The sequence below is a fragment of the Callithrix jacchus genome, chromosome 4, assembly GCF_049354715.1.
Source record: "Callithrix jacchus isolate 240 chromosome 4, calJac240_pri, whole genome shotgun sequence".
In the NCBI taxonomy this organism is placed as follows: Eukaryota; Metazoa; Chordata; class Mammalia; order Primates; family Cebidae; genus Callithrix; species Callithrix jacchus.
The window spans coordinates 47874903-47897944 of record NC_133505.1 but is presented as its reverse complement, the minus strand read 5'-3'; the positions used below and the strand labels follow the sequence as shown (position 1 = coordinate 47897944).

The 23042-nt window shown below is 40.3% G+C and overlaps 1 protein-coding gene and 1 pseudogene across 8 annotated transcripts in view; both read left to right on the top strand.

Moving 5' to 3' along the window:
* The window catches only part of KIF6 (kinesin family member 6), a 412611-nt gene that overhangs the window by 261793 nt on the left and 127776 nt on the right, over positions 1–23042 (top strand). The window lies entirely within an intron of this gene.
* Positions 57–200, top strand: LOC118153343 (U8 small nucleolar RNA; annotated as a pseudogene).

Sequence of the window (23042 nt, the reverse complement as noted above, 5' to 3'; positions counted from 1 at the left end):
TAGGAAAACCTGTAGGGAAAAAGTGTAAACCTCAGTGCTCTTAAAAGATTTTGTCATCATCAGGTGGGATAATCCTTACCTGTTCCTCCTTTGGAGGAACATGGTGGAACAGACAGAACATGATGATTGGAGATGCATGATACATGATTAACGTCTCTGTGTAATCAGGACTTGCAACATCCTGATTGCTCCTATCTGATTTTTAAAAAATAAAATAAATAAAAGGTTTTGTCACACATGTTCAGAAAAGTTAGCAAACTCTTACTTTTTAATCTAAATTGATTTTGTATTATCCATTTCTTTTTTGTGAATACCTAGGATGTAGAATTCTTTTAAGTCCAATAAGTGATTGGAAAATGTATAAGATTTTTTGGGGGGGGGGCTGGGTGCAGTGGCTCATGCCTGTAATCCCAGCACTTTGGGAGGCCAAGGTGGGTGGATCACCTGATGTCAGAAGTTTGAGACCAGCCTGACCAACCTAAAGAAACCCTATCTCTACTAAAAATATGAAATTAGCCAGGTGTGGTGACACATGCCTGTAACCCAGCTACTCAGGAGGCTGAGGCAGGAGAATTGCTTGAACCTGTGAGGTGGAGGTTGCAGTGAGCTGAGATCACGTCATTGCACTCCAACCTGGGCAACAAGAGCGAAACTCCATTTCAAAAAAAAAAAAGAAGAAGAAGAAGAAAGAAAGAAAATGTACAACATTTTTGTTATTGGAGAATCTGGTGATATTAACACTGTAGTTGCATCAAAACAAAAGGAGTGTGATGATGTATCAGAGAGAGTGTGTAAATCCCACTGGACTACTTGACCAGGGCTCATCTGTAAAGCACAAAACCTGGAGTATTTTCTTTTTCTACAAGGTCAAGAAAGCTTAGGAAGCTCCTTTAGAAAAACAAAACAAAACTAGAGTATCACATTAGAATATGTTTTTATGTTTGTGGGAAGAGGGAGAGAGGTAGGGGTGTTGCTATTGTTGGTTTTGGTTTTGGTTTTGACTTTTCATTCTGCAGAAGCCCCACAAATTTGCTTGATTTCTTACAGCAGTTGGCACCGGCCGTAGATTTTATTTACAGCATGTGGCTGTGCTTAGTTCCCCGATAATACAAAAGGCAAAAGTCTCAACAATTTATCTTTTGGAGTCATTCATTATTTGCCATTTTAAGGGTAACAATTTTTGAACTGTGTTCTCACCCTGGGACATGGAAGTGTCTGGCTAGAGAAGAAGAAAAGAAAAACAGAGCTAGCATTTCTGCAGAAGAAGAGCCTGGCATGAAAACTGAGGAGGAACAGACAGAGAAAAGGGAATTGGGCTTGGTTGTTAGTATCAGAAAAGATAAGATGGTGGAGGCTGAGCTTGGAAGAACAGTTTCAGTGAGGTGCTGAGGACAGAAACCAGACTGTAGGGGATAAAGGGTGAAGAGTAGTTGAGAATAAGGAGCCAGGGAACACTGACAGCTCTTGCAGGAGTTTACCCGTGAAGGGAAACATGCAATTTAGTAAAGGGTCGGAAGGGAGGGCTCCAGGGAAGGATTTTGAGCTGCTTCTTGCATGAGAACATGGTGCTCTTAGATTCTAAGTGCCACAGATACTTCAGGCTGCAGTGGAATTCTTTGGTGTATCAGTAACACCAATGGTTTCATTTAAAAATGCAAGAAGCAGAGGGAGATGTAATTACAATTTACTCCACTCCAGATGGCTTCCTTGATGTGTGTTCTTTAGAAGGTCATGCTATGTCCTCTCTATTTAGATGCTCAGCAAGCAGCTCTGTCAAGACCAAGGTATATATGTAAAAAGAACTCCCCTTTCCTAGAGCTAAGGTAGTTCCACTGGGAAAAATACAAGAGCTTGAGTTACTTAGACCTTTTCTACCTTGAGCCAGTCCTCAGATGTGCTAGCAGAGGATTTTAAGACTCTCTCTCCACCTCATGATGACATTGAGGATCAGGACTCCAAGACCCTTTAGGTAGACAGCCTGTAGCCATCCTGGGTTCACATTTGCTGAAGATATGTGGCCTCATGAATAGGGGACCTATAACATAACCACAGGTAAATAAAATCCAAGACATAGAGTGTCCAGCTCTGGCCGTGTAACCAGTGTCCTTTCCCAGAAAGAGTAGAGAAGATCCATGTAGGCACACAGAAGATCCATGGCCCAGGGCACAGGGAATGCTCAATCTAATGCCAGACAGAAGGCAGTGAGAAGGCTGGGTGTGGGCCTGCAGGGAGAGGCATCATGGAAAGAAAGTTCAAAGAGTCAGAGAGGAGGAAGCACAAGACACATAGCAAATGCAGCCATGCTGCGTTCAGCAGAACGTGCTTTGGAAAGAGGTGGGTCCACGTACTAGAAGGGCTGCCTCAGGAAGGAACCCTGGAGACAATAAAAGATACCAAGGGAAAAGAAGAACAGGAGAGAAGGAAATGAAAACCCAGCAGAAAGGTGTCACGTTTCTTTTGGCATTTAAAACACTTCCAGATTGCATCCTTAAATTTTGCTGGACCAAGGATTACAAACTTCTGGCAAACTCAAGGCCTTGGCTTTGGCATCCCAGGTCTTGTAATATCAAATCACAGCTTAATGTTAAGTTTTATTATTCAACATGAATGAAAAGGTCAAAGTGAGAAACAGCTCTGCGGTGCTGCATTAAAGGAAAAATCTGATCATCTTAAAGCAATATGATCTTAAGGGAGCCCACGTTATAAAGGGCAGTGGGTGGAGGAATATGGACAGTGAGTGCTTGTTACTCCCTTGGAGAACATTTGCATGCTGGGAAGGGTGTTTGCACTCACATTTCGCAAGAATCTCAGAGGGCCGGTCCTGCTCAGTGGTCTTTTTCTGGCCTGACAGAGTTAACACTTCTCTCCAAATCCTTGATTTATGGGGAATAGTGGAAACAGCTGTCAGTAGATGATTACACATTTAGGTGAAACATATTACTCCTCTTTCCTGCCCTAAAATATGTTGTTTTCTAAACCTGATCCTTTGTCTAAGCAACATTCTCCACATCACCTGGGGAGTGGGTTTCACGGGCATTATTTGTAGATAATCTTGAGGACAGTCAACTGGCAGATTTCATTTTGGAGTACTCAGAGATAAGTTCATTAAGATACACCACCGGATGTTCTGCTATGACCAGTCCAAAATGCTCCTACAGAGAAGTCTGTGACCTACTGTGTCAGGCAGGAGGTGCAAGGCAGGCATTGAAGTTGCACTTAGTCACATTGTTAGGGCTCAGCCACCTGTCAGACTGAGCTGCTGTTACTGCGTTGGTTTTTTTCGCCATATACAATTGCTCCTAAACCTCTGAACTTTGAACTTTGAATCCTGAAGTTCCCTACTCTACCTCCTTACCTGCTCCTCACTGTGCTCTGATATTCCCACTCTCGACCCTTCCCTATTCTCTGCTCTATAATCCACTTTGGCCCTCCCTCCCACCCGTCTGTGATGGAAGAACATACTTTGTATGATCCTGATTCTTTTAAATTTAGGAAGGCTCATTTTATGGTCATACACATGATTTATCCTAGAGAATGTTTTCATGTGTGCTTGCAAAAAAATCTCTATTTCCTGTTGCTGGATATAGTGTTCTATACTGTCTGTTAGGTCTAGTTGGCATATAGTGTTGTTCAAGTCCTTTTTCCTTATTGTTCTTTTCCCTAGTTCCATCCATTGTTGAATGTGGAATTGAAATCTCCAAATCCTATTGTTGAATCATCTATTCCTCTCTTCAATTCTGTTAGTTTCCTTTATCTTTCTTGGAGCTCTGTTGTTAGCTGTTTGTATGTAACTTCTGTGTCTTCTTGATGGATTGATCGATCCCCTTATCATCATGAAATGTCCCTCTCTATCAGGAAAAATAATTAATGGGTGCTAAGCTTAATACCTGGATGATAAAATAATCTGTACAACGAACCCCCATGACATAAGCTTACCTATATAACAAACCTGCACATGTGCCCCTGAACTTAAAATAAAAGTTTTAAAAGTTCCTCTCCATCTCTCATAACATTTTTTGTTGTTTTAAAGTCTACTTTGTCTAATAACGTAGCCTGTTTAGCTTTCTTATGATTACTGTTTGCATGATGTATCTTTTACTTTTGACTGATTTGTGTGTTTGAAGGTAAACTGTATCTTTTGTAGCGTATAATTAAATCTTGGTTTTTTAAAATCCATCTGACAGTCTCTGACTTTCGATTGGATTTTTAATATATTTGCATTAATGATAGTGTTGATATTCATTTCTGCCATTTTACTTTTTGTTTTCTATCTATCATGTCCTTTTTATTTGTCTTCCTCCTTTGGTGCTTTATTTTGCATTAAGTGAATATTTTCTAGTGTAGCATTTTAATCCCTCTAATGATTTTTTATTGTTTATTTTGGAGTTATTTTCCTTGCTTAGGGCTTAAAATTTACATCTCCACTCTATCAGAATCTACTTCTTATTTATACTAATTAATTCCAGTGAGATAGGTTAATCCTGTCTATCTCTATTCATGCTTCCCTTTTTTATGCTATTATTGTTGTATGTGTGTGTTTAGATATATACCTTTATATATTACAACCCTCACATTATATTGCTATAATGATTCCTTTATGTATTTTATGGCTGTTAAGCTGAGAGAAAAAAGGGGAATTATTATATATTTATCAAGTTTGTTATATTTCCTCTTTACTGTTCCTGGTTCTCTTCACTTCTGCCTGTGGATTCAAGTTATTGTCTCTGGTATCATTTCATTACTCCAGGACAGCTTTGCCCCCACCCCTTCCTTTGTGCTATTGCTATCAACTGCATTACACTTCTATATGTTAGAGTTTCCAAATAAAATTATATATATATATATTGTTTAATACAACTGCTTTTTAGATCAGTTTTGAAAAGAAATATGCAATTATACTGTCCTTTATAATGACCTATATAATTACTTTTACTGGTGTTCTTTGTTTTTTCATGTGGAATTGAATTAACCTCTAGTCACTTGCACATAGACTGAAGAAATTCCTTTCATATTTCTTGTAAGGCAGATCTGTTAGCAGTGAATTCTCTCCATTTTTGTTTATCTAAGAATGTCTTTCTTTCACCTTAATTTTTGAAAAATAGTTTTACTGAATACAAGAGTCTTGGTTGACAGCTTTTTTTCATCAGTATTTTCAGCATGTCATTCCATTGGCTTCTGGCCTTCATCATTTCTTAAGAGAAGTCAGCTTTTAATCTTATTGTCCATGATAAGTTAGTTTGCTCTTGCTGCTTTAAAGATTTTCTCTTTGTCTTTAGCTTTCAACGTTTTAACTATAATGTAGTTAGGTCTGGATCTCTGTATTGATCCTACTTAGAATTTATTAAGCTTCTTGGATATAAACCTAGTATTTTCATCAAATTTGGGGTGTTTCCACATTATTTCTTTAAACATTTTTTTCTGCTTTTTCTGTCTCTCTTCACCCCTCCTTCTCGTACTCTCATTACTTGTATGCTGGTGTCCTCAGTGGTGTCCCACATTTCACTGATGCTCTATTCATTTTGTTTGCTTTATTCTTTTTTTTCTTTGTTCTTCAGAGTGTATAAGCTCTAATGATCTATCTTTAGATTCACTAATTCTTTCTTCTGTCAGTTCAAATCTCCTATTGAGCCCTAGTGAATCTTTCATTTTGGTTATTGTACTTTTCAACTTCAGAATTTCAATTTGGTTTTTAAAAATAATTTATATCCTTTATTGATAATCTCTATTTGATGAGGCATTGCATTATGGTGTCCTTTTCTTATTTATTTATTTATTATTTTATTTTCAACAAGTCCTCAGAGCCAAACCTTTGCTTCTTTAAGCATTGCTCCCATGTTTCCTTGAACGTATGTATAATGACTGGCTTGAAGTCTGTCTGCTAAGCTGACATGTATGTCATTTCATAGGTAGTTTCTATTGCCTGCTTTATTCTTGTGTATGGGTAGGGCTTTATTTGCATTTATCATAATTCTTTATTGAAAGTTGGACATTTTAGATAATATAGCAACTCTAAATATTGATCCCCATCTGCCTTCTCTGGGGCTTGTTGTTACTTATTTGTCTAGTGACTTAGATGGACTATCTCAGTGAAGTCTAATATCCCTTAGTGTGCAGCTTATGATTTTGCTCCTCAGAGGGCATAGCCTTGGGCTTGTGCACAGTCACCCTAGAATGACAATGGTTTTAGCAGGGCTGTCTCTCTCTGACTGTTTTTTTTGCCCCTCCTGATCTCTCTGCTAAGCTGACTGCCTTCGTTGATATCATATGTAAATATTAGCCTTCACTAATTGACAGCTGACGGTTTTATTGTTTTCAACAGTGCCTGGGCATAAATTTCCTCACAGTTCGATGCAATTAAATTCATCTCTTTTGCAGGGGTAGTCTTTGAGGCCATTCTTTGAGATTTGTTTCAAACCCAGGAGGGTCTTATTAACTATTTCCCTGATCTCTCTGTTAAGCATCTAGCTGATCTTTGCTAAACTCAAACTGGTTTAGCTTGCTGCTCTCATGGAGCTACTAGTGAGTGTCCTTTTCATTGCCTACCACCAGAATCTCCATTGTTTTCAACAAGTTCAAACTCTTCAGGGTTGAACTTCCTCATGGTCTCTGTTGCAGGTACCCACAGTTACTTGGGGAAAGCTATAAAGTTCTCTGTTGTTATGCCTGCCTTGTCCTGTGGGACAAACCTCTGAGCCACTTCTCTGGAACTGGCAGTGGGGACAGTGGTCTGCTTCTCTGGAAACAACACCCCTGCTTTATGAATTAGGTGCTGGGAAGGAGGAAGTAGCCTTTTTGTCTTCTCAGCTTACCTCTCCTGGCCTGGAGCCATCACTTTATGAGCAGGCAAAGGCAATCAGGACCTGGTACTCTTGGCCTGCTTCACCTGGAATGGAACTTCTACCTTATAAGAGGAGCCTGGGTGGAGGAAGGAAGCCCCAGATCTCTCATTTGCTCTTGCCTGGCCTAGAGCTTATACAATACAGAAATAGAGGTCATGAGAAATGTGGGTGGCCTGCTTTTCCCAGGTATATAGCATAACCCTAGACTAGGAGCTAGAGGGAGTGGAAGCTTCATGTCCCAATTTACGCTGATCCAGAGTAGAACTTCCATCATGCAGAAGCAGGGAATGGTGAAGGAACAAGTCATTGCCCAAATGCCAGTGGACTCTTACTGTTCTTACTGAGCTTTAGAAGATTTCCTTGAATCAGTATTTCTCCATTTGCTGTGTGCCTTTAGACAATTTTCAGAGATTGCAAATGGTTTTTGTTGTTGGTCTGTGTTTTAATAAATTTCACTGACTATTGTTTCACTGATGATGAGGTCATCTGAGCTACACCACCATTTTGGAAATACCTACTGCTTTATCTCTGATTCTTGAAGCTCAGAAACCAATGTTTTGTGTTCCTCCAGAAAGTCCAAAAGAATTTTGGCAGCTGGTGTTTGAAGGAAGGAAGAAGGAGAGAGGAAGGGGAAAGATAAAGCTTTATAAGAACAACTTTCTACACAGCCATATTTATGTATTCAGCAAACCTGATTGAACGCTGCATGCATGAGACTGTGTTAAGTCCTGGAGTGCAATGTCCTGAGGTCAAGGGGCTCAAAGAGATGTCAGAGAGATCGACAAAAGTAAAGAAGCACCTGCCATGTAATATGGAAGGGATGATGGGAGCAAGAGCCAAGTACTATGCCTGGAATGGAGGGAGTGACATTCTGCCAGGAGGAATTAGAGTGGTCTTCAGGGGCAGCAGTATTTTAGCTGCCTATTGAAATAAATTTATCAAACAGAAATGAGGTAGAAGAGGATCTGAGGAATAGGAAATAGTATGATCAAAAAGGATAGAGGCCTCAAAAATCATTCTATGTCTGAACTGTTTAGAGGACGCCAAGTGGTTGAATGTAGTTAGAAGACAATGTATCCTTTATGGTGGGGAGTAGCAGAAGAAAAGTCTTCAGGTGGGGCCCAGTTGTTAAATATACAAGATTTGGACATGATGCCATAAACACTGGGAAACCTCTGAAAATGTTTAATCATCAGAGAGAAACTTCAGATTTATTTTGGAAGGATATTTCCAACATTCAAAGGAAGATGGTTAGAGTAAAGTCAGGGAAACAACTTAGGAAGGTATTGCAGTAGTTTAGGCATGAGATGATGAGAGTTTGAACCAAGGCAGTGGTGTGGGAGATAAAGAAGAGAATGGTAGGAGAGGTCCAGATGAGAGGAAATCAAAAGGTCTTTGTGACCAATTAAATGTCAGTGAAGAGGAAGGAGGAGTCCAGGATGATTCAGAAGTTTTGCTTTTGGCATCTGTTTTCAATTATGTGCTATTGTCTCTTGATGATAATGTCATTACTTTGATTTCTTTCTTAAAAAAAAATATATATATATATATATAATTGCATTTTAGGTTCTGGGGTACATGTAAAGAACGTGGAGGATTGCTGCATAGGCGTATACATGGCAATGTGGTTTGCTGCCTCCATCCCCATCACCTATATCTGGCATTTCTCCCTCCTCAACTCCCCACCCGCCACTGTACCTCCCCTAGTGCCCCCCACCACAGACCTCAGTGTATGATGCTCCCCTCCATGTTTCCATGTGTTCTCATTGTTCAACACCTGCCTGTGAGTGAGAATGTGTGGTGCTTGATTCTCTGTTCCTGTGTCAGTTTGCTGAGAATGATGGTTTCCAGGTTCATCCACGTCCCTACAAAAGACACGAATTCATCATTTTTTATGGCTGCATAGTATTTCATGGTGTATATGTGCCACATTTTCCCTGTCCAGTCTATCATCAATGGGCATTCGGGTTGGTTCCTGGTCTTTGCTATTGTAAACAGTGCTGCAATGAACATTCGTGTGCATGTGTCTTTATAATAGAATGATTTATAATCCTTTGGATATATACCCAGTAATGAGATTGCTGGGTCAAATGGAATTTCTATTTCTAGGTCCTTGAGGAGTCTCCACACTATCTTCCACAATGGTTGAACTAATTTACACTCCCACCAACAGTGTAAAAGTGTTCCTATTTCTCCACATCCTCTCCAGCATCTGTTGTCTCCAGATTTTTTAATGATCGCCATTCTAACTGGCGTGAGATGGTATCTCAGTGTAATTTTGATTTGCATCTCTCTAATGACCAGTGATGATGAGCATTTTCTCATATATTTGTTGGACTCATACATGTCTTCTTTTGAAAAGTGTCTGTTCATATCCTTCACCCATTTTTGAATGGGTTTGTTTGTTTGTTTTATTGTAAATTTGCTTTAGTTCTTTGTAGATTCTGGATATTAGCCCTTTGTCTAATGGGTAGACTGCAAAAAATTTTTCCCCTTCTGTTGGTTGCCGGTTCACTCTAGTGATTGTTTCTTTTGCTGTGCAGAAGCTCTGGAGTTGGATTAGATCTCATTTGTCTATTTTGGTTTTTGTTACCAACGCTTTTGGTGTTTTGGTCATGAAGTCCCTGCCTATGCCTATGTCCTGAATGGTTTTGCCTAGCTTTTCTTCTAAGGATTTTATGGTGTTAGGTCTTATGTTTAAGTCCTTAATCCACCTGGAGTTAATTTTAGTGTAAGGTGTCAGGAAGGGGTCCAGTTTCTGCTTTCTGCACATGGCTAGCCAGTTTTCCCAACACCATTTATTAAACTGGGAATCCTTTCCCCATTGCTTGTTTTTGTCAAGTATGTCAAAGATCAGATAGTTGTAGATGTGTGGCATTGCCTCTGAGGCCTCTGTTCTGTTCCATTGGTCTATATCTCTGTTTTGGTACTAGTACTATGCTATTTTGATTACTGTAGCCTTGTAGTATAGTTTGAAGTCAGGTAGCTTGCTGCCTCCAGCTTTGTTCTTTCTGCTTAGAATTGACTTGGCTATGTGGGATCTCTTTTGGTTCCATATGAAGTTTAAGGTGGTTTTTTCCAGTTCTGTGAAGAAGGTCATTGGTAGCTTGATGGGGTTAGCATCGAATCTATAAATTACTTTTGGTAGTATGGCCATTTTCATATTGATTCTTCCTAACCATGAACATAGAATATTTTTCCATCTGTTTGTGTCCTCTCTTATTTTGTTGAGCAGTGGTTTGTAGTTCTTTTTGAAGAGGTCTTTTATATTCTTTGTTAGTTGTATTCCTTGGCATTTTATTCTCTGTAGCAATTGTGAATGGCGGTCATTCTTGATTTGGCTCTCTTTAAGTCTGTTATTGGTGTACAGGAATGCTTGTGATTTTTGCACATTGATTTGTATCCTGAGACTTTGCTGAAGTTGCTTATCAGTTTCAGGAGATTTTGGGCTGAGATGATAGCCCAAAATCAAAATTTGATGCCATCTGCAAATAGAGACAATTTGACTTCTGCTTTTCCTAATTGAACACCCTTTACTTCTTTTTCTAGCCAGATTGCTCTGGCTAGAAACTTCCAATACTATATTGAATAGGAGTGGTGAGAGAGGGCATCTTTGTCTAGTGCCAGATTTCAAAGGGAATCCTTCCAGTTTTTGCCCATTCAGCATGGTATTGGCTGCAGATTTGTCATAAATAGCTTTTATTATTTTGAGATACATTCCGTTGATACCTAGTTTATTGAGAGTTTTTAGCATAAAGGGCTGTTGAATTTTGTCGAAGACCTTCTCTGCATCTATTGAGATAATCATGTGGTTTTTGTCTTTGGTTCTGTTTATGTGGTGAATTACATTTATAGACTTGCATATGTTGAACCAGACTTGTATCCCCAGGATGAAGCCTACTTGATCATGATGGATAAGCTTTTTGATGTGCTGTTGGAATTGGTTTGCTAGTATTTTATTGAAGATTTTTGCATCTATGTTCATCATGTATATTGGCCTGAAGTTTTCTTTTCTTGTTGAGTCTCTGCCAGGTTTTGGTATCAGGATGATATTGGTCTCATTAAATGATTTGGGAAGGATTCCCTCTTTTTGGATTGTTTGGAATAGTTTCAGAAGGAGTGGTACTAACTCCTCTTTGTATGTGTGGCAGAATTCGGCTGTGAACCTATCTGGACCTTGGCTTTTTTTGGTTGGTAGGCTATTAATTTCTGCCTCAACTTCAGCCCTTGTTATTGGTCTATTCAGGGTTTCGACTTCTTCCTGCTTTAGGCGTGGGTGGGTGCAAGTGTTCAGGAATTCATCCATTTCTTCCAAGTTTACTGGCTTATGTGCATAGAGTTGTTTGCAGGAATCTCTTATGTTAGTTTGGATTTCTGTGGAATCTGTGGTGATATCCCCTTTATCATTTTTTATTGCATCTATTTGATTCTTCTCCCTTTTCTTCTTTATTAATCTGGCCAGTGGTCTATTTTGTTGATCTTTTCGAAAAACCATCTCCTGGATTTATTAATTTTTGAAGGGTTTTTTGTGTCTCTATCTCCTTCAATTCTGCTCTGATCTTAGTTATTTCTTGTCTTCTGCTAGGTTTTGAGTTGTTTTTTTTTTTTTTATCTTGCTCCTCTAGCTCTTTCAATTTTGATGATAAAGTAGCTATTTTAGATCTTTCCTTGCTTCTCATGTGGGCATTTATTGCTATAGATTTTCCTTTAGACACTGCTTTAAATGTGTCCCAGAGATTCTGGTACATTGTGTCTTCGTTCCCGTTGTTTTTGAAGAACGTCTTTATGTCTACCTTCATTTCATTGTTTACCCAGTCAACATTCAAGAACCAGTTGCTTAGTTTCCATGAAGTTGTGCGGTTCTGAGTTAGTTTCTGAATTCTGAGTTCTAATTTCATTTCACTGTGGTGTGAGAGACTGATTGTTATGATTTCCATTTTTTTGCATTTGCTGAGGACTGATTTACTTCCAATTATATGGTCAGTTTTAGAGTAGGTGCGATGTGGTGCTGAGAAGAATGTATATTCTGTGGATTTGGGGTGGAGAGTTCTGTAAATGTCTATCAGGATTGCTTGGTCCAGGTCTGAGTTCAAGTCCTGGATATCCTTGTTAATTTTCTGTCTGGTTGATCTGTCTAATATTGACAGTTGAGTGTTAAAGTCTCCCACTATTATTGTGTGGGAGTCCAAGTCTCTTTGTAGGTCATTAAGAACTTGCTTTATGCATCTGGGTGCTCCTGTGTTGGGCGCATATATTAGGATTGTTAACTCTTCTTGTTGCATTGATCCTTTTATCATTATGTAATGCCCGTCTTTGTCTCTTTTGATCTTTGTTGGTTTAAAGTCTATTTTATCAGAGACTAGGATTGCAACTCCTGCTTTTTTTTTTTTTTTTTTTTTTTGCTCTCCATTTGCTTGGTAGATCTTCCTCTATCCCTTTATTTTGAGCCTTTGTGTATCCTTGCATGTGAGATGGGTTTCCTGGATACAGCACACTGATAGGTTTTGACTTTTTATCCAATTTGCCAGTCTGTGTCTTTGATTGGGGCATTTAGCCCATTTACATTTAGGGTTAATATTGTTATGTGTGAATTTGATCCTGCCATTTTGATGCTAGCTGGTTGTTTTGCCCATTAGTTGATGCAGTTTCTTCATTTTGTCAATGCTCTTTCCCGTTTGGTACATTTTTGGAGTGGCTGTTCCTTTCTATGTTTAGTGCTTCTTTCAGAAGCTCTTGTTCCTTTCTATGTTTAGTGTTTCTTTCAGGATCTCTTGTAAATCAGGTATGGTGGTGATGAAATCTCTAAGCAATTGCTTGTTCATAAAGGATTTTATTTCTCCTTCACTCATGAAGCTTAGTTTGGCTGGATATGAAATTCTAGGTTGAAAGTTCTTTTGTTTAAGGAGGTTGAATGTTGGCCCCCACTCTCTTCTAGCTTGTAGGCTTTCTGCTAAGAGATCTGCTGTGAGTCTGATGGGCCTCCCTTGGTGGGTAACCAATCCTTTCTCTCTGGCTGCCCTTAGCAGTTTTTCCTTCATTTCAACCCTGGTGAATCTGATGATTATGTGCCTTGGGGTTGCTCTTCTTAAGAAATATCTTTGTGGAGTTCTCTGTATTTCCTGGAATTGAATGTTGGCCAGCCTTGCTCGGTTGGGGAAGTTCTCCTGGATAACATCCTGAATAGTGTTTTCCAGCTTGGATTCATTCTCTCCATCACATTCAGGTACACATATTAAATGTATATTAGGTCTTTTCACATAATCCCATGTTTCTTGGAGGTTTTGTTCATTTCTTTTTACTCTTTTTTTCTAATCTTGCCTTCTTGTTTTATTTCACTGAGTTGATCTTCGATCTCTGATACTCTTTTTCTGCTTGGTTGATTTGGTTACTGAAACTTGTATATGCTTCACGAAGTTCTCATGTTGTGTTTTTCAACTTTATTAAGTCATTTATATTCCTCTCTAAGCTGTTTATTCTTGTTAGCATTTCGTCAAACCTTTTTCAAGGTTCTTAGTTCTTTGCATTGGATTAGTACATGATCTTTTAGCTCAGAGAAGTTTGTTATTACCCACCTTCTGAAGCCTGTTTCTGTCAACTCATCAGACTTATTCTTCATCCAGCCTTGTTTCCTTGCTGGTGAGTAGTTGTGATCCCTTGGAAGAGGAGAGGCATTCTAGTTTTGGGTATTTTCATCCTTTTTGCATTGGTTTCTTTCCATCTTTGTGGATTTATCTACCTGTGGTCTTTGTGGTTGGTGACTTTCAGATGGGGTCTCTGAGTGGACATCATTTTCGTTGCTAATGAAGTTGTTTCATTCTATTTCTTAGTTTTCCTTCTTACAGTAGGCCTCTCTGCTATAGGACTGCTGGAGATCCATTCCAGACCCTGCTTGCCTGGTGATTACCTGTGGTGGCTACAGAACAGTAAGGATTGCTGCCAGTTTTTTCTTCTGTTATCTTTGTCCCAGAAGGATACCTGCCAGATGTCAGCCTGAGCTCTTTTTTATTAGGTGCCTCTTTGGTTATATGGGGGTTGGGGAGCTGCTTGAGGAGATAGTCTGTCCCTTATAGGAGCTCAGGTGCTGAGCTGTGAGCACCATTGTTCTGTTCAGAGCTGCTAGGCAGGTATGTTTAAGTCTGCTACAGTGGAACTCATAACCACCTTTTTTCCCAGGTGCTCTGTCCTGGGAAGGTGGGGCTTTATTTATAAGTTTCTGTCATTCTCTGCCTTTCTTCAGAGATGCCCTGCCCAGCAAGGAGGTAGCCTAGCAGAGGCACTGCTGAGCTGCCATGGGCTCTGCCCAGCTGCTGTGTGAACTTCCTTGCAGTATTGTTTATAGGGGTATAGTTAGAACTGCCTCGGTAATGGCAGTCTGCCTCAGTAATAGTGAACTGTCTTCATAATGGTGGATCCCCTCGGTAATGGCAGACTGCCTTTGTAATGGTGGATTGCCTTGGTAATGGTGCACTGCCTTGGTAGTGGGGGTCTGCCTCTGTAATGGCAGATGCCCTTCCCCCAACTAAGGTGGACCATCCCCAGTCTAGCTGTGCTTGCTGTGAAACTCTCAATCCAGAGTGTTTCAGATTGCTGGTCCTGGTGGAGGTGGGACCAGCTGAGCCAGATCACCTGGCTCCCTGTTTCAGACCCCTTTTTTCAGTCGAATGGGCAACTCTGTCTCTTAGGCATTCCAGTTGCCAGCTGAAACAGCACCCAGATTGTTGTGAGTTTTTGTGCAGAGATCTGCTGCACCAGCTGATAGAGCCATGCTGGAGACTCATGGTGCTTTTCCACCAGGGAATCTCCTGGTCTGTGGGCAGTAAACATTTGTTTGGAAATGTGATGATCACTCACCCTCTGCGTTTTCACTGGGAGCTGCAATCCAGAGCTGTTCCTATTAGGCCATCTTGGATCCTCTCCATCCATTACTTTGATTTCTTAAGAGAACAAAGTTACTTGTCAAAAAGTCTTCATTTGCCAAAGGATGCATCTTGCCATGCTCTATGATGACATCTGCTTATGCTTCTTGCCTTCCTTTGATAACCTTGTGGCCAGTGATGCTGCAAACAGAGACTGTCTCTTTCAAGGCATATGCAGATATAGAGTATGACATCCCTGTCCACCTACTGAAGCAGCAGAGTTTGTTCATATCCTATTATGGAAATGAGAAATGAGCCCGATGCCTGCCTGGTGATGCCATAAATATTTGGGGAGGGGGCTACTAGGAAAGAAGTCCAGACCAATTGAAATTTACAGATACATCTTAGAGCTGCTAACTCTTGTTCAACTTTTTGCTCAAGTGGCTAACATGCACAGAACCTGATTTCTTTTGTATAAGCTTTCTTTTGCCATAAACTGGGACAACCATGTTTTCAGTGATCCAATGTCTGTTGCACATTAATAAAAGTAAAATGATCAATTTTTAAAAAGCAGTTCTCAGAAGGCTTTTTATCCATTGCAGGTTTATCCCTGTACTAAGTCAACAAGTTGTGCTGATTTCTCACAGTCAGAAGTCCAGTGGGCTCCTTTGGGGTCTTGTTAGTGTGAGTCTCACTCCACTCAGTGGTGTTTATGAGCATTCCAGCTGCTGGCCTTGCCTGGCCACTGCAGCCCACTAGCATCCAAGCTGTGGAGGCGAGCTGTGAGGTGATGGCCTGGCTAGGTGAGGAGGAGGCAGGTGGCTGTTTTGCATTTCAGATTTCACTTTTAAACAGATGCTTATGGTTTTTGATTATAAAATAATGGCAGTGTGAGGTAAAGAACATTAGATCCAAAAGTAGGGACACTTCACTGGGACCCTTAAGTTACTGCACAGGTTTCTACTTAATGCGCTGGCTGATCTAAAGCAGACATTGGATCTAATTGAGATCATTTTTTCTAAGAGGAGGGTAAGCCTCTCTTGTGCACATGGTTCCCTCATCCTCCAGATACTTAGCAGCCAAAATAAATATGTTTTCGTTTAGGCTGAAAATGCAGATGGTCTCCAAATGCCTGATAGACTATCTTGTTAATCAAAGCTGGGCCAACATAATCACCCTCTGCTGCTCAGCTCTGAGCATGAGAATAGTCCTGCCTCATGCCTCCCTTTCAGCGCTGACCACCTCATCAAACACAATGGTCAGACAGGGCCGCTATCTGCAAGCTCTGCTCCTGTTGCTTTTGGTCCCACCACACTGGCCCCTGCCAGTCTATCAGACCATAACACACATGTGGTAGAAACATAAATGTGGTCAGCTACAAACTCTCAAAGTAATAAATATGTACACCCACTAAACAAGGATATTTGAAAATATAAAGAGACAGTGGGAGATTATTGCAATGACACCTGCAGTAAATTTAAAGGAGAGCAGTGATTTGACAGATTTGTGTGAGGAAGAAAATGAATGATGACTCAAAGGAGTGAGGAGTAAGCCAATTTATTTTGTTAAAATGTGAAGGGCCAGCAAAAGACAGGGGTAGATATAGAAGGACAGGACCCAAAGAGTCCAAGATTTGGAATTTTTATTTAATACAAAAGACAAATGACAGTCACTATGAAGAATCAGAAGTGGATGATATTAAAAAATGGTTAAGAGGAGTCCAAAAGATGATGCAGTGAGAACAACCCAGGATTGAAGCTCTCAGTGAATGCGTGGAGAGGGTGAATCAGGGCTGCATTTCCAGATGGATCTTTGTTTCGCACAGAACGGGGAAATTCCCAGGTATAAAAGAGACGCGGGACACCAGGCAGAGGTTTTGGCTGGTGCAGCCAGCGGCCGGCGCTGTACCACAGCGGCGCTACACAGCGCTCTGCACAAAGTGCACTGGTCTGGGTGCCCTGTTGAACCGGCAATCTGAGACTTGAGAGGGCTGAACTTGAGACTGAACGGGACTTGGACAGTGAGCCAGGCCAGGAGATTCCAGGGAAACAGCGTTTGGGGTAGCGCAGTGGGACAAACAAAACGGCGATTCCAAACACTCTGGGTGGAGAGGTTTCCTGAGGGCACAGCTGAACCCAGGATGGTGCAGCTCTGTGGGGGAGGGGCGTCCGCCATTACCGAGGCAATCTGCCCCTACTGAGGTACACGCCCATTGCTGATGCAGCCTGCCATTGCTGAGGCAACCCGCTACAACAGAGAGACTCCGCCTCAGGGCGTAGCCCATGGCAGCAAGGCGGAGACTGCAGCCGCAGGGCAGAGCCTGCAGCAACAGGGCGAACCTCACACCAGTAGGGCGGAGCCTCAGCAGGCAAATAGTGACTAGACTGCCTCCTAGCTGGGCAGGACAGCACAACGGACACTCACAAAGAAAACCCCAACCCCCCCGAGACAGAGCATCTGAGAAAAAAAGGTTTTTTTTATGAGTTCTGCTGCAGGAGAAGTAAACGTAGCAGCCTAACAGCCCTGAATGAACAACAGAGCTCACAGCTCAGCACTTGAGCTCCTATAAAGTACAGACTGTCTCCTCAAGCAGCTCCCTGACCCCTCTATGTCCAAAAGACTGACATTTGGCAGGCATCATTCTGGGACAAAGATAGCAGAAAAAGAAACTGGTAGCATCCCTCACTGTTCCGCAGCTGCTATAGGTGCACCCCAGACAAGCAAGGCCTGGAGTGGACCTCAGCAGTCGTACAGTGGAGGGGCTAGACTGGTAGAAGGAAAACCAAGTAACAGAAATACTGCATCATCAACAATCTGAGCATCCACTCAAGAGACCCAATCGAAAAGTCAGCAACTACACAGACGACAGGTGGATAAATCCACAAAGATGGGAAGAAACCAGCGCAAAAAGGAGGAAAACACCTGAAACCGGAATACCTTGCCTCCTTGAAAGGACCAAAACTCCTCACCAGCAAGGGAACAAAGCTGGATGGAGAATGAGTGTGACAAAATGACGGAATTAGACTTCAGAAGGTGGGTAATGAGAAACTTTTGTGAGCTAAAAGAACAGGTTTTAAATCAATGCAAAGAAACTAAGAACCTTGAAAAAAGATTTGAAAAAAGATTCAAGGAAATGATAACAAGAATGGATAACTTAGAGAGGAATATGAATGAATTAAAGGAGCTGAAAAACACAATACAAGAACTTTGAGAAGCATGCACAAGTTTCAACAGCCAAATTGACCAAGCAGAAGAAAGAATATCAGAAGTTGAAGATCAACTCAATGAAATAAAATGAGAAACCAAGATCAGAGAAAAAGTGCAAAAAGGAATGAACAAAGTCTCCAAGAAATGTGGGACTATGTGAAGAGACCTAACCTACATTTGATAGGTGTACCAGAATGTGACGAAGAGAATGAATCCAAGCTGGAAAATACTCTTCAGGACATTATCCAGGAAAATTTTCCCCACCTAGTAAGACAGACCAACACTCAAATGCAGGAAATACAGAGAACACCACAAAGATATTCCGCAAGAAGAGCAACCCCAAGGCACATAATCGTCAGATTCAACAAGGTTGAAATAAAGGAGAAAACACTAAGGGCAGCCAGAGAGAAAGGTTGGGTCACCCACAAAGGGAAGCCCATCAGACTCACAGCAGATCTCTCGGCAGAAACACTACAAGCCAGAAGAGAGTGGGGGCCAATATTCAACATCCTTAAAGAAAAGAACTTCCAACACAGAATTTCATATCCAGCTAAACTGAGCTTTGTAAGTGAAGGAAAAATAAAATCCTTTGCGAACAAGCAAGTACTCAGAGATTTTGTCACCACCAGGCCTGCTTTACAAGAGCTCCTGAATGAGGCACTACACATAGAAAGGAACAACCAGTACCAGCCATTCCAAAATCACACTAAATGCTAAAGAGCATCAACATAATGAAGAATCTACAACAACTAACGGACAAAACAGCCAGCTAGCATCAAAATGGCAGTATCAAATTCACACATAACAATATGAACCCTGGGGGAGATCGATCCAAGATGGCCGACCACTAACAGCTCAGGATTGTAGCTCCCAGTGCAAGCCCAGAGAACGAGACGATGCCACACTTTTAGACGAATTTTCGTCACTCACCAATCAGCCGATTCCCAGTGGAGGAGCCCCACTGGTCGCCAGCGCGACTCTTGTGGCCGCCGCAGCGGTTTTGCCGGCGTCTCGGCGCATCAGCTCTTCATGCAGAGCCAACGGGACTGCTTCCCCTACTGACTGGAGTTTGGAGCTCCGGGAAGTCAGAGCCGCTTGTTGCGGACTCAAGAGGGAAGCCAGACCAGAGATTCCTGGGCAGAAGAGCACCATCAGTCTTATTGCTGCTATTTAGGCTGCCACAGTGGGTTGCTCGGATCCCAGCACTGGGAATCAATAAGTTGGACGTCGACTCAGAAACCTAATTAGAAAGGCAGTTCATCTACAATGAAGGGAAAAAAACAGCCTAAGAAGGCCGAGTATACTCAAAATCAGAACCCATCAGCAACGGAACAAGCCCTGATGGAAAAGGACTCATCAGCAACCGAACAAGCCCTGATGGAAAAGGACTCATCAGTAACGGAACAAGCCCTGATGGAAAAGGACTGTGTTCCATTATCTGAAGTAGGCTTTAAAAGGTGGATGATAAGAAACTTCTGGGAGTTAAAGGAACTTGTTCTAACCCAATGTAAAGAAACTAAGAACTTGGAAAAAAGGTTCGATGAAATGTTGAAAAGAATAGACAATATAGAGAGGAATACAAACGAACTTACGGAGTTGAAAAATACAACACGAGAACTTAGTGAAATATGTACAAGCTTAAACAGCCAAATGGATCAAGCAGAAGAAAGGGTATCAGAGGTCAAAGATCAACTTAATGAAACAAAACGACAAGACAAGAATAGAGAAAAAAGGATAAAAAGGAATGAGCAAAGTCTCCAAGAAATATGGGACTATGTGAAAAGACCTAATATACGCTTGATTGGTGTACCTGAATGTGACGGAGAGAATGAATTCAAGCTGGAAAATACTCTCCAGGATATTATCCAGGAAAATTTTCCTAATTTAGCAAAGCAGGACACTATTCAACCCCAGGCAATACAGAGAACACCACAAAGATATTCCTCAAGAAGACCAACCCCAAGGCACATAATCGTTAGATTCACCAAGATCGAAACGAAGGAGAAAATATTAAGGGCAGCCAGAGAGAAAGATCAAGTTACCCATAAAGGTAAGCCTATTAGGCTTACAGCAGATCTCTCAATGGAAACCCTACAAGCTAGAAGAGAGTGGGGGCCAATATTCAATATACTTAATCAACAGAACTTTCAGCCCAGAATTTCATATCCTGCCAAGTTAAGCTTTACATTTGAAGGAAAAATAAAATCTTTTAGGAACAAGCAAGTACTCAAAGATTTTATTACCACCAGGCCTGCTTTACAAGAACTTCTAAAAGAAGCATTATACACAGAAAGGAACAACCAGTATGACCCTTTCTAAAAATACACCAAAAAGTAAAGAGCATTAACATAGAGAAGAATTTTTATCAACGAAAGGACAAAATAGCCAGTTAATATCAAACGGCAGCAACCCTAAATTTAAATCGACCAAATCTCCCAATCAAAAGATACAGACAAAATCTAACGGTATATCCAAAGATATACATAGACTCAAAATAAAGGGTTGGGGAAAAAAAAATGTACCAACCAAATGGTTGGTAAATAAATAAATAAATAAAATAATAATTAAATAAATATTTTATTATTATTTTATTTAATAAAAAAATAAATAAAAAGCAGGAGTTGCAATTTTCACATTTGACAAAATAGATTTCAAAGCTACAAGGATACAAGGGTAAAAGGATTAATGTAATAATAAGAGATCTTAACACCCAGATACATAAGACCCATAATGAGATTTAGATTAAACGAGACAGAAAATTGATAATGATATCCGGGACTGGAACTAAGATTCAGAACAAATAAACTCAATAGAGCTCTCCATTTTAAACACACAAAATATACATTATTCACAAAATCTAACGATATATCTAAAGATATACAAAGACTCAAAACAAGGGGATGGAAAAAAACTCACCAACCAAATGAAGAGCAAAAATAAATAAATAAAAAGCAGGAGTTGCAATTCTCACACTTAATAAAATAGATTTCAAAGCTACAAGGATGCAAGGGTAAAAGGATTAATGCAACAATAAGAGATCTTAACACCCAGATACATAAGACACATAATGAGATTTAGATTCAACGAGACAACAAATTGATAATGATATCCAGGACTTGAACTCAGAGCCAGAACAAATAAACACAATAGAGGTCTCCATTTTAAACACATAAAATATGCATTAACCACTTTAAATACTCAAAATATTGATCGGCCATTATTGAAACCCATTTTAGGAATGAAGTAATATTCCTTTTTCCCTCTTTTTCTTTTTTTCCCCTTCTTTTTCTCTTTTTCCCTCAAAAAAAAAAAATGAACCCTAAATGTAAATGGACTAAATGCACCAATCAAAAGATACAGATTGGCAAATTGAATAAAAATATAAAACCCATCAGTGTGCTGTATCCAGGAAACCCATCTCACATGCAAGGATACACAAAGGCTCAAAATAAGGGATGGAGGAAGATCTACCAAGCAAATGGAGAGCAAAAAAAAGCAGGAGTTGCAATTCTCGTCTCTGATAAAAAAGACTTTAAAGCAACGAAGATCGAAAGAGACAAAGAAGGACATTACAATGGTAAAAGGATCGATACAACAATAAGAGCTAACGATCCTAAATGTATGGACCCAATACAGGAGCACTCAGATACGTAAGGCAAGTTCTTAATGACTTACAAAGAGACTTGGACTCCCACACAATAATAGTGGGAGACTTTAACACTCCACTGTCGATATTAGACAGATCAACCAGACAGCAAATCAACAAGGATATCCAGGGCTTGAACTCAGACCTGGGGCAAGCAAACCTGATAGACATTTACAGAACTCTCCACCCCAAATCCACAGAATATACATTCTTCTCAGCACCACATCACACCTACTCTAACATTGACCACATAATTGGAAGTAAAGCACTCCTCAGCAAATGCAAAACAACTGAAATTATAACAAACAGTCTCTCAGACCATAGTGCAATCAAGTTAGAACTCAGAATTCAGAAACCAACCCAGAACCGCACAGCTTCATGGAAACTGAACAACTGGCTCTTGAATGTTGACTGGATAAACCATGAAATGATGGCAGAAATAAAGAAGTTCTTTGAATCCAATGAGAGCAAAGACACAACATGCCAGAATCTCTGGGACACATTTAAAGCAGTCTCTAGAGGAAAATATATAGCAATAAGTGCCCATATGAGAAGAATAGAGACATCCAATATTGACACCCTATCATCAAAATTGAAAGAGCTAGAGGAGCAAGATAAAAAAAAAACTCAAAACCCAGCAGAAGACAAGAAATAACTAAGATCAGAGCTAAACTGAAGGAGATAGAGACACAAAAAAACCTTCAAAAAATCAATAAATCCAAGTGCTGGTTTTTTGAAAAGATCAACAAAATAGACAGACCACTAGCCAGATTGATTAAAAAGAAAAGAGAGAACAACCAAACAGATTCAATAAAAAATGATAAAGGGGAAATCACCACAGATTCCACAGAAATTCAAACCATCATCAGGGAATATTACAAACAACTCTATGCACATAAACTAGTAAACCTGGAAGAAATGGATAAATTCCTGGACTCCTTTGTCCTCCCAAGCCTAAACCAGGAGGAAGCTGAAACTATGAATACACCAATAACAAGGTCAGAAGTCGAGGCAGCACTTAAGAGCCTACCACACAAAAAAAGCCCGGGTCCAGATGGGTTCACACCCGAATTCTACCAGACACACAAAGAGGAGCTGGTACCATTTCTTCTGAAACTATTCCAAATAATCCAAAAAGAGGGAATCCTTCCCAAATCATTTTATGAGACCAATATCATTCTGATACCAAAACCAGGCAGAGACCCAACAAGAAAAGAAAACTTCAGGCCAATATCCATGATGAACATAGATGCAAAATAAAATATTGGCAAGCCGATTGCAACAGCAAATCAAAAAACTTATCCATCATGATCAAGTAGGATTCATCCTGGGGATGCAAGGCTGGTTCAACATACGCAAGTCTATAAATGTAATTCACCACATAAACAGAACCAAAAACAAAAACCACATGATTATCTCAATTGACGCAGAGAAGGCCCTTGACGAAATTCAACAGCCCTTTATGCTAAAAACCCTCAATAAACTCGGTATCGA